We start from the raw sequence: 1,425 nt of genomic DNA, 5'->3' as shown, positions 1-1,425 counted from the left end.
TATGTAGTTTCAGTCGGCCTTGGGGTGTACTCGTTTTATCAGCACTATAAAATGTTTAATTTGAGCAGTGAACCATCTCAATAACCTCTCTTAAGATACTGTGACGTAAATAGCGACGCTTAAGACCCGTATTCTCTCTCATTGCTCACTCTCTCTCCGACGCTGGCAAAGACAACTTAAAAAAGTTATCATGCTTTCAAAATGTGAACATTGTATGTGTAAGTGTCTTACTTTAAGCGTCTTAGAGTACTATATTAAGCGCTATATAAATTTCATTTATTATTATTATTATTATTATAAGTATGAGTATGTCTGTGTGTGTGTTTATGTGTGTGAGTGTGTGTTTGTGTGTGTGTGTGTGTGTGTGTGTGTGTGTGTGTGTGTGTGTGTGTGTGTGTGTGTGTGTGTGTGTGTGTGTGTGTGTGTGTGTGTGTGTGTGTGTGTGTGTGTGTGTGTGTGTGTGTGTGTGTGTGTGTGTGTGTGTGTGTGTGTGCATCTCCGTTCCTACCGATAGGAACGAAGACGCATGACCAGGGCTACACACAGCAGGGGTTGGTTTTTCTTTGGGGAGTATTGCGACAGTGACAGGATTTCTGATACAGTAGAAGAAAACTTTTGCCGGGGTGCATGAGACTATGCTGTTGTTGTTCTGGTCTTTACAGGGAGTCCGTGAACAGTTTGGGGTGGGGTGATTATGTGCTTGGGGTAGAAACGGGAGAAAACAGTTAGACCACCCTAGTTGGTCTAACTGTTTAGATGTTAGCACCTGCTATGTTAACCATGTAGATGCCATAACATGCTAAAATCTAATTTAGGGGTTCTCACGATTATCAATAAAAACAACTTTTTTAAACAAAACTACTTTGATTAAAGTAAAGGGTCCGCCATTGAACATCTTCCTCAAGAAGTACAAAACGTATTGAGTGCTTGAGAACTTAAGTATGAAAAAAATGAAGTAGTCTACAGATTCATGTCATTTCTGCATGGATCCATTGCACAAAATGAGCAAACTCAATAATTCCAGAGATATAAGATACAATATAAAGTCCCATTATGCCGTCTCATATCTCTCTCTGTGTTACGCTAGGAAACACAGCTAAAAAGAATGTGCACATTGTATAATAGAAATAAAACACAGAAAACACCTCTGTTACCATTTCAAATACTAGAACGGTGTAAATAAAGCTGTGCTTGTTGGAGATGGGAGGCTTCCAGGAGCCATTGAGCTAGTAATGGTCTTTAAAGCATCTAGCTGGAGGGCTGTGTGTGTGTGTGTGTGTGTGTGTGTGTGTGTGTGTGTGTGTGTGTGTGTGTGTGTGTGTGTGTGTGTGTGTGTGTGTGTGTGTGTGTGTGTGTGTGTGTGTGTGTGTGTGTGTGTGTGTGTGTGTGTGTGTGTGTGTGCAGGGCACAAATTTGATGGTTCAG

This window comes from Gadus chalcogrammus, chromosome 12 (genome assembly GCF_026213295.1).
Source record: "Gadus chalcogrammus isolate NIFS_2021 chromosome 12, NIFS_Gcha_1.0, whole genome shotgun sequence".
Taxonomy (NCBI): domain Eukaryota; kingdom Metazoa; phylum Chordata; class Actinopteri; order Gadiformes; family Gadidae; genus Gadus; species Gadus chalcogrammus.
This window is presented reverse-complemented; position numbering follows the sequence as displayed.